At 34.8% G+C, this 15,280-nt stretch overlaps 1 protein-coding gene and 1 pseudogene across 4 annotated transcripts in view; one reads left to right on the top strand and one right to left on the bottom strand.

Annotated features, from left to right (window-relative positions):
* The window catches only part of OXCT1 (3-oxoacid CoA-transferase 1), a 128,836-nt gene that overhangs the window by 82,367 nt on the left and 31,189 nt on the right, over positions 1–15,280 (top strand). The gene's annotated exons all lie outside the window — the stretch shown is intronic.
* On the bottom strand, positions 12,136–13,271 carry LOC138398359 (NEDD4-like E3 ubiquitin-protein ligase WWP1 pseudogene; annotated as a pseudogene).

Below are 15,280 nucleotides of genomic sequence, written 5' to 3'. Positions count from 1 at the left end.
TGAAGATAATAAAAGAGAAGAGGGGAGGTTAATGCAAAACCTGTTGCGCACTAAACATTAAATATGTTGATTTGGGAAGGCTGATGGGTTTGAAATAGTTAAGTCTTCTCATCCAGGAACATGGTATACTTCACTATTTAGTCAGGTCTCATTTTACCTCCTTTATTATATTTGTTACATTATTTTATAGTTTTTGTCAATAATTTCAGTTTTTAAATGGTCATTGCTAATATAAGGAAAACTATTGATTTCTGTATTTTCTTATATCTATTCCTTTTACTAAATTCTCTTATTAGCTATAATAATTTTAAAAAGTTCTCTTAGATATTCTGTACAATTCCTTTATTGGAAAATAATTTTTTTCTTAATATAAGCTCTAAAACAATGTGAGTAAATAGTAGTGATTCAGGACTGTCTTGATTTTGATGAGAATTTATTTAGAGTTTTAACTTAATATTATGCTTGCTTTATGTGTTTCTAATAAATGTCCTTTATACTGTTCTAGAAGTTTCCTTTTAGTCTCTTTGCTTACAGTCTTTAAATTGAATGGCTTTTGAATTTCATCCAGTGTGTTTTCATCTATTGATCTAGTCACCTTTGTTATTGTCATTATTTAAATTGATAGATGTTGAATCATTGTTACTCTTTTATTAATTAATTTATTTATTTATTTTGAGACAAGAGTCTCACTTTGTTGCCCAGGCTGGAGTGAGTGCCGTGGTGTCAGCCTAGCTCACAGCATCCTCAAACTCCTGTGCTTAAGTGATCCTACTGCTTCAGCCTCCCAGGTAGCTGGGACTACAGGCATGCGCCACCATGCCCAGCTAATTTTTTCTATATATATTTTAGTTGGCCAGATAATTTCTTTCTATTTATAGTAGAGACGGGGTCTCGCTCTTGCTCAGGCTGGTCTCGAACTCCTGACCTCGAGCGATCCACCTGCCTCGGCCTCCCAGAGTGCTAGGATTACAGGCGTGAGCCACCGCGTCCGGCCTGTTGTTACTCTTTTAATACAGATAGTTTTTAACAATTTGTAAGATATTTTTATGCTTGCTGTTCTCAAGTTTTGTGATGACTTGTGACAATTTTGTTAATTTGCTTTTGCTGGAAAGCATCCATTTCTTTTGGATTTTCAAATTTATTGTTCCAAAACCACATGTAATATTCTCATACAATTTCTTTAATTTCCTCAAAAACTGTTATTATTATCTACTTCTTATTCCTAATGCTGTAGATGCTCAGATTTATTAATTTTGTTGTTTATTTTTATTAATTCTATTTTGTTTTATGTTACACTAGCTCTAGATTTATGAATTCAACATTTTATTTGTAGTCTCTCTTTTAATTATAAAATCATTTAAGGCTCTCCATTTTTTTTCTGAGTGTAATTTTAATTGTATTCATGATTCCAAATAGAGAATTATTTTATTAATTTCTAGGTAATTTATAATTTTAGTTTACTTTTTTGGTTCAAGAACTTTTTTAGAAGACTATTTCTTTCTTTAAATTTCAAGGGTTTGGGGGAGTTATTATTTACATTGCTTTTTGGAATTTTTTAGGGTTTCTTGGTAGCCCAGCACTTGATTGATTTTCTAAACTTTACTTAAAAATACGATACTTTTATATTAAGTTGAGCTTGTTAGTTGCTGTATTGAGATCCTTTATTTTCTTTGTTTATCAGTTCTTGGAGACAGTGTGGTTTAGTAGAAAGTGATAAGAGTAGAATTTAAAAGACCTGAATTCTAGTTTTAGCTTTGCTATTAACAAATTGTGATCTTATACAAATTCCTTTCTCTCATTTGTTGTAACATAGTACTGTCCAAAAACTTGCTGTAATGATGGAAATGTCTGTATGTGCTGTGTACGATAGGGGAGCCACTAGCCACATGTGGCTTTTGAGTACCGGAAATGGGGCTAATGTGACTGATGAACTGAATTTTTGATTATGCTTAATTCAGATTTATATAGCCACATGTGGCTAGTCCACCTTATTGGACAGTACAGGTCTAATCTGTGAAATTTAGTTCTTGTACTCAATAAATTCTAAGGGAGCCCAACTCTATAAACTTTTGATTTTCAAGCTGTAGATTTACACATTTCTAACGATGCTATGATATAATGGTGAATTTAAATACTTAGAAAAATCAGTTATTGGGAAAGTGGTAAGATTTCAAAATTTTTCTGCCCAGTTCAAGCTTGACATTTATGAGCCTTAAAAATCATCTACATTTAATAATTGAGCCTCTGGGAATATAAAGGCTTTGAAATGTGGAGAAAGTTATTTCAGCGAAGATTAGCTTCTAAAAGTCAACCATAAGGTGAAAATCACATTATTCAAATTTTGCTTCCAAGTATGTTTTACTTCTTTGTCAAAGGTTGGGAAGCCCATAAAATCTATCATACATTCCTTCCCCAAAGGGCATTGAATCAAAAAAGAAATCAAAAGTGAAATTACAAATTTCCTAGAAACTAATGAAAATAAGAACTTTATATCAAAGCTTGTGGAATACAATTAAACTTGGAAAAAAAGAGAGTCTTAAGTGCTTTTATTATTTGCAGAAATAATGCATTGGCCTTTTCTGGCTTATTGCATTCCTTACGAGTGTAATAATGCATGTGGTGGGTGGGGCACTGTTGAAGGACTTCCAGCCCTCGATTGTATTAGTACTGGGATGTGTATCAGTCCTGGATCAGATCATGGTTATCACTGTTAAGGTGCAGATAGGGCAATTGGGGGTCATATGATATGGTGACATATATCTTTAACGCTGGAGTTATCTTCATAAATTCACATTATGAAAGGCATGTGGGATTGGGACTGAGTGGACATGAGTTTTCCATCTCACATCTTATTCTCTCTCTAGATCTTTGCCATCTAAGTAGAATACGAGGCAAAATCATCAGCATTTTACATTTGCCTTTCCCTCTTCCTTCTTTTCTCTCCTTAGCCAACATAGTGAAATTTTTCTAAGTAAGAGGCAGATAGTTTTGAACTTTGTTGTAACCAATAAATTCACTTGTTAAGTAGATCAGTGGAGTATTTGTAATAATACTTCATTCACAGAGAGTTATTAGAGAATAAGATATACCATCTATATGATTTTTTTCAGATTATTTAAATTTAGCTGTTACAAGTACCAATTTCTAAATACAGTTTTGGATTGAAAACTAAATTACCAATCTTGTTACAGTTGTGCATAAGGAGAGTAAATATTTCCTGCATGAAGACCTGACACAGACTACTCATAAGCTTTGACTCAAGTGCATGAGTTTTGACATGCTGTAGCCACTCAGTATCTGTTTTGCATATTTCTGGGTTATAATTGTAGGCTAGACCATATCTAAATAATCAGACCATAAAAACTTAACCCACAAATAATACAGAAATAGCTCCCTTAAAAAAGACAAAATTTAAAGAAAAAAATTTTGTTTTTACTGCTAGAAATTTATGGAAAACAAACTTATTACTCTGAGAGTTAGAAGCTTTTTTTTTTTTTTAAATTTCAGAATATTATGGGGGTACAAACGTTTTGGTTACATAAATTGCTTTTGTACCATTTGAGTCAAAGTTATAAGTTAGAAGCTTTATCTGCTAACATAGTCCCATTCTGAATGTAACTTCTCATAATCATGTAGTTGTTAGAACTTAATTTTCTTAAATCATGGCTCTCAGGTTGGTGGAAGATGTGTAACTTGTTTATGAGCACATTGGAAAGCTTTGTAATTTTAGTCCTGAAGGATTTGACTGTATTTTTAGTTATTGTCTAAACGAAAGCTATGTAGGACATCTCTAGGCTTGCCGTCTGCCTTTTAAGTAAATTAATTAACACCATCCAACATATTAGGAACGATAAGAAAGAAAAATAGTGCAATAAGTTCAATATAATGGGCATTTTAAAATAGGAAGCATCTTTTATGGAGATTCAATTACCTTTTTCTGCAAACTCAGGAAGAGATGTCATTTAATTTTTCTTTACCTAGTTCTGTAACTTCAGATAATTTAACTTTCCTTGTACAGTTTTTTCTTTTTTCTTTTTTTTTTTTGCATGTGAAGGAAAGCCTATTATACTTTCTGCAAGTACTACTTAGGTGATGAAGACTATCTTCATATAATTAAGTTTATTAAACTTATGGACATAGTAAACTATAATTAAAAAATGAAATAAGAATAGTAAAAAATAGAAATGATACACTATTTGTCATAGAACAGAGGTCCAGTCTGTATTCCTATTTTTTTTAAACCAGTAATAATATGGTCAAAGAACACTGTGTTAAAAGGCCCCCATTACCATCAAACCTCAGAAATTTAATTTGTCTAGCATCCAGAAAGGCTTATCAAAATAATAATGAGATTTGGATGGTAAAGCTTATTTATTGGGAAAAGTAAAATGAAAATCCCACACATATAGTTCTCAGAATTATCTTTCTTATTCTTTATTAAGGGTCTAACTCATGACTTTGTTATGCTAGCATACTCTGTGTTGGTAAATGTTGAATTCTGCAAAGGAATAATGTGCAGTCACTATAAGAAAACAGATCATAGCTGAAAACAAAACATGGATTCATTTAACTCCCATAAATTGTTTTCTGATCAGATATTGCAAAGCCTTTTAGCAATAGACTTACAGACTTATTAAGAGAGGACCTTTCAGAGGGAAATCTGAGAACCAATCTGTATTGTTTTTATTTTGATGAAAAACAAAAACCACGGGAACAAGCCACATAGTGAGATTTTTTTAAATAAAGTTTTTATATTAGAATAATTCTAAATTCACAGAAAATTTGCAGAGATAGTACAGAGTTTTCATATGCCCCTCATCCAATTTCTCTCATTGTTATGATCTTATGACATGGTATATTTGTCAAAACTAAGAAAGACACATTGGTACATTACTGTTAGTTGAACCCCAGACTCTATTTGGATTTCGTCAGTTTTTCCATTAATGTCCTCTTTCTGTTCCAGGATCCAGTTCAGAGTACCACATTGCATTTAGTTGTCAAAGCTCCCTAGATGTTTCTTGTCTGTGCCAGTTTCTCAATCTTTCCTTGTTTTTCATGATTTTGGACAGTCTTGAGAAGTACTGCCAGGTGTCCTGTAGAATGTCCTCCAATCTGGATTTGTCTGATGTTTTTCTCATGATTAGGCTTAGGTCATGGGTTTTTGTAAACAATACCATAGAGGGAAAGTGCCCTTCTTATATCATATCGGAGGTATGGGATATCCACATGACATCACTGATGTTAATCTTTATCGCTTGGTTACCGTAGTATTTACCAGGTTTGTTCACTATAGACTTACTCTTTTTTTCTTTCTCTTCTTTATTACCTGGAAGCAAATGAATACATTTATCCACCCTCAATGGTCTAGAGGGGGGTTAAGCTTGGAGGGAAGGACTGATAATAAGAAATACTAATATATATATATATATTTTTTTTCCAAGTTCCTGACACTGAACTTCTAAATTCCTTGGAATTTCCTGAGCAATAGGGTGATAAGAGAATCTTATGTTGTCATAACAAGTCTCTTTCAACCATACCTGAGTTTATGCTAATAAGGTGACTCTTGGTGAACCCCTCAATAGCTTCAGGATGAGGGCTGGTTGCCAGAAAGACCAAGGCATGATTAGAGGGTTGGAACTTTCTGCCCCACTCACAACTTCCAGGGGGGATAGTGGCTGGAGATTGAGAGTTCAATCAACAATGGCCAGTGACTTAATCAGTCATGCCTATGTAATAAACCTTCATAAAGATTCCTAAACAACAAAACTCTGAGAGCTTCTGGGTTGGGGAACACATCATGGTTCTGGGACAGTGGTGCACTTGGATAGGGCAGGGAATCTGGCCATTCCTCTGTTGTATGTTTATAATAAACCGATAAAAGTACATAAAATGCCTTCCTGAATCCCAAGAGCTGTTCTAGCAGATTATCAAACTGAGAGTGGGTTGTGGGAATCCCTCAACTTTAGAGCTGGTGGGTCAGAAGCACTGGTGGCCTGGACTTGCTATCAGGGTCTGAAGTTGGGGGGCAGTCTTGTGGGACTGAGCCCTGGACCTGTGGGGCCTGTGCTAACTCCAGGTAGTTAGGGTCAGAAATGAACTGAATTTTTGGGCACCCAGCTTGTGTCTTGAGAGTTGGAGAATTGCTTTTTGTGAGGAAAAACCCCAGAAATGTTGTGAGTAAACGGTTGAGAAGGTATTTTATATAAAATACATAAAAATGTATGTATTTTACAATTCTTCTGGAGAGATTTGTCTCTTCTCTCACATTTATTTATTTAATCTCATGTATATTCTGTATACTTTGGGGTTTAGTGGAATATCATGTTATTTATTTTCATTCTCAAATTGCTTAAACTGTGGGCTGGCCATTGGATAGAGCTTGAGCCCATCCTTCGAAGTGAGGTATCACAAGGATGGGAAAACATGCACCACATGTACTCGTCATCAAACTGGTACTAATTGATCAACACTAAGGTGTTCACATGGTAGTAATACTCACTGGGTGCTGATCAGGTTGGGGGTAGAGGGGGTGGGGAGGTAAACCCACAGCTAATTGAAACAGGGTACACTGTATGGGGGAAGGACACGCTTGTAGCCCTGGCTTAAGCAAGGCAAACGAATTTTGTGTAACCAAAATGTTTGTATCCCCATAGTATCCTGAATTAAAAAAAAAAAAAACAAAAAAAAAAAACTGGCCATTGGGAACTATTTCAGGTTGGCTCCTATACCCCTTTGGTATGCTTCCATTCTTTTTATTTTTCATGGAGCACTTTTTTACTTTCTGGTACTACAAAATGCTCATCTTATGTTTTCCTTATCCCTAGAATCAGCTATTTCTTCAAAGATCCCTGGTTTTTCTTATTGGAGAATGGTATTTAGAAACCAAGACCTGAGTGCTAGATGTGCTTGTTGCTGCTGGGATGTCATTGCTTCTAGGCCAGACGTTGGGATCTTTTTCATGTTGAAAGGCTGCATTAATTTAGCTGTAATCAAATAAGGCCGCATTCAAGAAACTTTTAATATACCTAAAAATTTAAACTATTTTGTAAAAATCTAACTACTGTATACTTAATAATTTCAAAAAATGAAAGCTATTTGTTAATTTTAAAGTTAACTAACCTTTTAATGACTTTGTTGTATCTCTGCTTTTTGTTGGAAAGCATTTGCATATTTGGTTGCAGCGTGGAGATCTGCAGTTTCAGTTGATCCTCTAGATGGGTATCAGTCATTTGTGACCTTAAGAGCATCTTGATTTGGGTTAGGTAGGAGAATGCAGATTCACAGCAATAAGTGGTTGAAAGGCAAGAAAGCATTTTGGGGACATGTTGCTGAAGGTGTCGGTATTGGGTATTCCACTGCATTTCTTCATATTTCAATTGGATGTTTCTTAGCATCACACAAAGATTTTAAAATGTCATCTACTGCGGGCGAGTTCAGTCAATTCCATCTGTAGTTCTTTAGGTGCCTTGGTGATACCAACTAGGTGAGGCTGAAATGCTCAATTAAGTGTGATGTCGTGATTCTCAAAGTCAGTGAACCTTATGTTGTACTCTCCAATTAATTGGTCTATAATAGCTGTGTGTTCTTTAAATCATTTGCATTTATCATCCTGCTTATCAATGACCTTTGCTAACTGGGGCAATGTTCATCGGAAATTTCCTTTTGAAGAAGAGGTATTTTGAAAAAAATAGCTTTTTTTGAAATGCTTGGAGTTTTTGCTACATATCATATATAGACATAGTTTTACTTTGTAAAGAGATATTCAATTTGTTTTGATTTGACATGATATCACACAGAAATGCTGCATTCCTACAGAAATCTTCTTTCAGTAGTTCACATTGCTGATTCTGTTCTTCATAAAATTTAACTGTCTGTTCTCACAGAGATAAAATTTTGGCTAACACCTGTCCCTGTGATAGCCAATGCACTTTAGAATGATATGGCAAATCCACACTGAATACCTCATCTTTCAACTTTAGCATGTTACAGAACTGATGATGCTGTGTTGCATTTGTAGGAATATAGTTAACAATACTTATAACTTGTTACAAAGTGTCACTTAAAATAGTAGCTTTAGCACAGAGATTTTGCTGATGCAAGATATAATGAAAACAAATGAGAGCACGTGGATCTGTTAATACTTTTTTTATCTGGGCAATAAACCCTTCATGTTTTCCTGTCATGGAAGGTACACTGTCTATGCACACACTCACTAAATTTAGCAAATTCAGTCCAACTTCACAACATTTATCTTGAAAGCTGTTGAAAATATCTATTCCTCTTGCTCTGTTGGCAAGAGTGTCCAAAGCAAGTAAGTCTTCATAGCAAAGAAAATCTTCTGTTATGACCTCAATGAAGTATAAAACGTGTGCTGAGTCAGTAGTATCAGTTGATTCATCCAGAGCAATTGAATATTACATATTTTCCTTTTGAAGTATTGCATAAAGTTCTGTTAAGTTGAAGGCTAATTCATGCTGTGGGTCAGTTATGGTTCTCCTTGAAAGAGGCAATTGTTTGTATTTTGAAATGTTATTGGGGTCTTAGCATCCTACAACTCCAACAATGCATTCTTTCACAATATCTGCGTCACTGAATGGCTTCCCTTTTTTTCCCTGAGTATATAAGCTACATTATAAGTTGCTTCAGTGCTATTATTTCCAGGTCTTATTTCTGCCTGAAAGAATTGTCTTTGCTTTTGCTTTTCTTCTTTTAATTTCTGCAATACAACCTTTTGCGCCTCTCCCTCTAACTTAAAATATTTGTGGTCTTTCTGAGTATTATAATGCTGATGAACATTGAATTTCTTTAATATTGATAGTGCAGCATCACCAAGCAAGCAAATCATCTTATTTTTAGTAGAAACAAGATAAGTTTGCAATTCCCAATCCTCATTAAAAAATCTGTTTTCTTCCTTCAGTGTTCTCTTGGTCTTCTTTGACATGAGGGGCTGTTAAGGAGACAGAATTACAAAGTACTGTCAAGCTGTGCAACTATTCATAAATTCCACTTTAAACAGAAACACAGTGCAACATTGTCAAAAGCTGATAGTAGACTGGTGGAATGGACCCCATAAACTGTCGCTAACCAGCCTCATGTGGTAGTGGCACCAGTCAGGAGGGGGAAGTTAGAGCTAAATCATGAGGGTAACAGCTGTCAATTTAGCCCTTATGGCTTGCTAAGGTTCTAATTGAGCCAGTCAATCTGGGAGGATTATTTCATTGAAACTTACTTTATTTTTTGGTATTTTAACTATGTTCATTTTAAAAGTAAAATAAAAATATGAAAAACAAAAATGTATTAATAAAAATGAAAGGATTTGTTCTGTAAAAGGACCCGGAAGGCCACACATGGCCTTAAGGCTGCAGGTTCCTGACCCCTGGTGTGGGCCTTCTCAATGGACAGAGCTATGGAAAGTATGTTTGCATACTGACACACTCTCCTGCAGTTTTGACTAATAAAAATAAACAACTTTCTATTTTAGACCTGTTCACTGAGGATAAAGGAAAAAAGTAACTCCTTCCTGAATAGCTATATCTCAAGGTGGTATCAAGAGAATATGTTTTCTTCCACATACTTGGCCTAGAAAATGGCATTGTTAGGATTAAAAACAGTGAGTTTTTAGCAAGTATACTTCACCTCCAAGTATTTGTCATACTTGAGTTTCAGATGAACATGAATTAGGTCCTCCTGCCATACGGTGTTGTAGCAGCAAAAGAAATAAAATCTTCTCTTTGCTGCAGCTTCTGCTTTTCACCTGAGAATGTACTAGATTTAAAACGTGCCTCAACTTATGTCCATATAAAATTAAATCGAAATATTCAGAGTTTTTACTCACAGTGATTTTTAATACTGTTTTGTCATGTATTTAGCATCCATCTCTGGTATTATGAACAGTAGTTATAGATAAAGTTATTGAAGCCATCAAGATCAAAGACTTAAAAGGTTACCTTAGAAGTTCAGGGAGTTGAAACATTGGCCTATCAAAAAGTAAGTTAAAGTTTTTATGTTTCTGTATGTTTCTACCTCTTCTGATCTTTATTTGTATTTCACTTTAAAACAAATTCTTTTACTTTTTCATTCTGTATTTTTATTTCTGCATCACCCACATCTTCACCAAAGTTTGTTTTGTCTAAAGATACTGTTACTTTTCTCTAAAGATACTTCACTTTTCTTTTTTTTTTTTTTCTCCCATGAAGAGATTGCTCTGGCATGGTTGCCTTGAAAAGATAAGACGGTAGAAATTAATGCTCTCCAATTTTCCTTGTTATAAATCTTTCAAAACTAGTAACTTTGTGGCAAATTCCCTAAACTCATTCTTGTAACCTGTTTTGGTGTGTGAAAAAGTTCTTTGTTTCTCCCTTAATTCTCCCTGGTTTGAGGAGAAGCCATTTTTACCTTTCTAGTAGACACTTTCAGTTCCAGGGTCTTCAAAGGAGAAATTGTGTTTTTCATTTCTAAAACTATCTCCTGCCTGTGATGCTAGGACCCTCCCAAGGTGACATAGCAACAGAATTGTGTGTTGTTCCCAGAGGGGGTCATTCTCACAAAGATGGCGCGCTTTTCCCTTGCAGCTCAGACCTCATACTCATCCCGTGCTTTGAGTATGTGTGGAAGGATGTCACCTAGGAGGCCCATTGTTCTAGCCCTGCAAGTGGTGTGCTTTTTTGGCGAACCAGAGGTTAGACCTGCTTTCACACGTGAGAAGCATTACACCCCCATTTTATACAGTGAGACTTGCATAGGACTCTCCAACAACTACCAAAGGGTTATTCATTTGCCATGAATGTTCATAGCTGTTAATTCCCAGTGGGTACTTAGCAGTCATCAAACTAGGTCATCGACTGAATCCAGAGGACATCTCAGGAATAAGCAGAGTAGTTATTAATATTAATGTATAATCAAAATGGTTTTATATTCTTTTACCTAACCCTCTAATACTCACTTAATAGGGTACCTACACTTAGTATACATAGCATGCTCTTTCACAATTGCCCTTAAGTGTTTTTTTTTAACTTTTAAATTATCTTTTACATTATTTTTTGATCCTTTCTACTGTGGATAAAAACACTGGTAATGATTTCGATGTATTCCTTAATGATGTTCTTTCAGTCACTGTGTCTCTTTCTCTGTAAAAAAAAGTCCCATCCAGCTGTCAGAGATGGCAGTGTAATTATGATAATTCTGTAATTGTGCTTCTTAGAGCTGTGCAGACAGTGGGAGGAGGTGGTGGAGTGAGTGTGCTCTGCTCATGGCTCTGGTTCTCATACCCTCCCCCTTTTCCCCAGCCAACCCACACCCTCTTTGAGGAGTCAGAAAATAAACTGAGAACGACTATTTCCTGATTGCAAAAGAAATAGTAATAATTTCATATTCCATGTGAATGAGTAGAGGGGATTGATATATTTTAGTACATGTAGACACATAAAAATGATTAATTGTTACCTTTCTGTTTGTATTTTAGCTGTCATTTTTTGTAGTGATTATCAAGGACCTCCTAAAAATATATAAGCCTTTTAAAAAATTCATTACCAGTAAATGCGATCTTTTAACCCCTACCAGGAGAACATAGGTTGAGCCAATCATATGAAATTCCTGTGTTTGTAGGTCATACATGATCATATGTGGGCAATTTTATATGATTCTAATACATTTTTGAGTGACCCAAAGAAAGGAAGAAAATAACTTGTATTTTTAAATATGTTACTTATTCTGTTTCTGGATAGTGTACAGGACCAGAAGTTCCAGTGCTTTGTTGTATTTAATAAATAAGTAAAATAACTTATTTATAGTATAATACTTAATTATTTTAAATGAAAAAAATCCCCTTATATCTATCCTGAAATACTTGCTTAAGCTTTTTCTATCGTTGCCTTTTGTAGGAGGCCTGATAAAACAAGGTGAACTCACTTCACCAGGTTGTTTGATGTTGTTTTCACCTCTGCTTTATTATGAATAGAATCTGTGAAAACTGAAACTGCAGCTTCAAAACATAGTGAGTGCGATGCGCACTGTCTAGGGGATGGACACGCTTGAAGCTCTGATCTGGGTGGGGGGCGGGGGACAAGGGCAATATACGTAACCTAAACTTCTGTACCCCGATAATATGCTGAAATGAAAAAAAAAACAGAAACAGAGCTAGGTAGGCTGCTGCCATGTTGTTGTTCTGTTGTTACAATTGACATCATAAACTCTCCCATAGTCATCAATTCCTCTTTCCCAACCTGGAGGTAAAGGTTGTGGTCTCTCCCATGTGGTAGTTCCAGTGCTATGATCTACGTAATATGTTCTACCATGAGGTTCTTTTCTCTGTTCCCACCCTGATGGCAAAGTTTCTGTGCTGGCATTTCCAGACTGCTGCTGTACAGGTTCCACACACCCATCTGGCTGTCTTCATTCGGCTGCTTCAAAAGCAGGGTTAGAGGTGTCATGGTCTAATATACTTCTGGCTTCAGATCCCAGTTCTGCACTGGTGGAGGAATACATTCATTGTTTTCTGAGGAAGTCAGTATTTCTTGGACTGGAAGATCTTTGACAATAGTACTGGTGCAGTTTGAAAACAAGGCCTTTTCTTCAGACACAATTAGAGTACCCGTGGCAGAAGCATTATCAGCTGGTGCAAATGAGGTCGATTCTCCATTGATGGTGTCTTTGGCAGGCACGGATGTGAGTGATTTGGGAGCTGGTGTACTTTTGGGTCTGGCAATAACCTGAGACAGAGATGAAGGTGTGTTATTTCCATTAACTACATATGAGTAGCATGAGTTTTGGACTAGTGTGTTTGTAGGTACGTGGTTATCCACTTCATTAATACCTTCAGCGGCCAACCTCGTAGTTGTCCTTGCTGAAGGCTCTCCATTTTCATGTAAGACATCGCCATTTTGCTATATTTCTGTGGTTGGAGATGAGTTACAGTTTGTTAGATTTTCTTACTCAATCACCAGTCTATCAAGCACAACTATCAATTCACCGGTTTGTGCTATGCCATTCTTGTTTTCCAAGGAAAGTTTTAATTGTTCTTTCAGTCTTTCCAATTTCCTATTGTGTATTAACAAAGCTTGTTTCAAATTTATCATTGCTCTTCCTAATGTAGCATCTGCTTTTAAAATGTGGTGACTTCAAACTCGAAATTCCAATGTAGTCTTTGGGGTTACATTAACAGTTAGCTGTTCATCCCATTTTGGATTAGAAGAACTACTGGATTTTTCTGTTTTACCCCAGCCAAGAAAAATTGCACAGATAGTGCAAGGTCTGTTCAGAAAGTATCCAGCCATTTAATATGAAAAAAAACCCACCATTCTTGTTATATTAATAATAGCTGGATACTTTCCAGACAGGCCTTGTATATATAAGCTGTTCATTCTGTACAGTGAATTTTCTGAACCCTCTCAAAGTATAAATGTTCTCCATTCTTCCACAGAAATATGCAAAACAATTCATCCTTTTCTACTTTATTTATTGTTCCCTTGAAATGACTGACCAGGAAAAAGATCATCCTTAAATTTTGAAGCAAGCAAGGGACTTACTTAAGAAGTATATATCTTTGTAAGCATATATGATAGTGGTTCTAGTTTTATAGAGCTCCAAGTATATTAAACATGACAGCCATTCATTCAAAAAGATCTGAATTTGCTTTACCTTGTTTCTGTTATACAGGGGAAAAGTTCAAATTGCTTCATGTTCTTCTCCCTTATGTAACATCTCCTGAAGGTGTTTAGATGCATGGCTGTGCAGGAAGGTATTAAGGGTTTAGGCCAAATCTTACTTTGAGTATGTTAAAAAAATAAATAAATAAAAAAAGCTGCTGGCTTTTTTGAAGACAGGTGCTTGAACCTGTCAATTGGTTTTAAATAAATACAATAGTTAAAAAAATTTTCCCTCTTTTCCACATCAGTAATACAAAATAATGAAACCATAACTTACATGAAAGTCATGTACTAGCCCCATAATATTCTGAAATAAAAAATATATATTAAAAAAATAGACCCAATACCATTTAGTTTGTTACAGAGATTGGAAAGATTTCATTGAGCAGCAATGCTAGGTATTAGTGGAATTAAAAAGAATCAGGTACTTGTATACTTTTGTTTTTAAATCTGTGATGTTCTTCAAATTTAATTCATAATGAAATGATGCAGTTTGATACTTAGCAACTTATAAAAGGTAATGAGAACTTTGCTGCTTCTGTTTGTGTTCAAAGGTTCAGTTTTATAAACCAGATGGATTGAAGAGTTACATAAGCATTTGAATACTCAAACAAATATGAAAGTAATCATTTTCTGTTGGTGTTTGAATGTCTTTATTCCTCTCAAATTCATAACAGCTCTAGGTATCTGAATTAAATAGGCATATATATATATTTTTTAAAAAGAGCTAGGAATAACACAGTTTTTCTCTTGCTTTCCACTTTTTAAATCCAGCAAAGAGATTAGAGCATTAGTCTATCTGACCTTGTATAAGGAAGTTAACCTATTCAAAGTGCCTCATTTATAACAATAAAAAACTTGGTCACACATTGATTGTACCTTAGACAAAGAAAATACATTAGTTTCATAGTTCTAAATATCACTTAATAAATGGCTACTAACGTCCTATACAAAGGTGAAGTTCATGACTTTTGTATAATTGACAATCAATTTTATATGCACTGGAACTTTTTTTTTACTTGGAGTGATGAGGTTTCATAAGTGAACTATGGAGACCCTCTTGAATGATATTTATTCTTTTATGAAATGAGAGAAATCAGTGTAGTTAGTAGCTAGGAACAGAACTCATTGTTCTAATTTGAAGTTAATTGATTTTTTTAAGAATCAGACCTATTATAATTGTGAAATTTTCTCACCTGCATAAATGTTTGCTCCAGACTATCTTATCATAAATGAATGAATAAAGATTCTGATCATGGTAATAAACTGAGTTTCACTTATACTGGGATTTTTTTGTTTCTTCAGGTTCACTTGGCAATAGACAGTGTTTTAAAGAAATTTGATGTGGTTTTGGTACATACAGTTTCTAGTATAAATTGGTATAGAGAGTAAATTTTTATTTTCTAGTATTCTACCTGGAGCTAGGAAATGTGCATGTCTATCAAATAATGTAATACACGTAGTTATCATAAAATATTTTTGAATCAGTACATATCATTGGTTCTATTACAATTATATTAACTATAATAGAGTTTACTCCTTTGCCCTTCTAAGGGAAATGGACTTTACCCTTTGTGAATCTTTGAAAGAAAATAGAAATGATAGCTTTAGGATTTTAGAATTTGCATTCTTGATTT

Source organism: Eulemur rufifrons, chromosome 17, assembly GCF_041146395.1.
Source record: "Eulemur rufifrons isolate Redbay chromosome 17, OSU_ERuf_1, whole genome shotgun sequence".
NCBI lineage: Eukaryota > Metazoa > Chordata > Mammalia > Primates > Lemuridae > Eulemur > Eulemur rufifrons.
Note: the sequence above shows the minus strand (reverse complement) of the source record. Positions and strands in the feature narration are given on the sequence as shown.